Genomic DNA, 466 nt, shown 5'->3' on the forward strand with positions numbered 1-466 from the left:
CTATAAATAAAATTAAAATAATTAAGTTTAGGGACCAGTAACTTTGTTAAATTTTAGCCAGTATGTAACCATCAAAGAAAAGTGAGCCATTAGATGAAATTTTACACCAATCTCACACTATTAAAATTATCTTAATAACTATTTGATGGCTACAAATCACAAAAATTACTGCTCCCTAACATTCCTCAATTAAAATTGGATTCAAATTCTTTCCCATGATCACCCCTGATATTGAGAGTGAGAACCCCATTAACCATTTTGGATGCATTTCACTCTTTCATTTCATTTTCATATGTGGAAAGCAACAACAGTTCAGGTGGACCCTATTTTGAAACGGAACCTTGATAAGAGAGACCTTACACGAAAATGATTTCATCTCGCGAGAGGAAAGTGATGCACTCGGTCACTAAATTATCTTTTTTATTATTTTATATTTTTTAAAAATAGAATTCACTTTTTCTTTTAT

The sequence above is a fragment of the Arachis ipaensis genome, chromosome B04 (assembly GCF_000816755.2).
Source record: "Arachis ipaensis cultivar K30076 chromosome B04, Araip1.1, whole genome shotgun sequence".
NCBI lineage: Eukaryota > Viridiplantae > Streptophyta > Magnoliopsida > Fabales > Fabaceae > Arachis > Arachis ipaensis.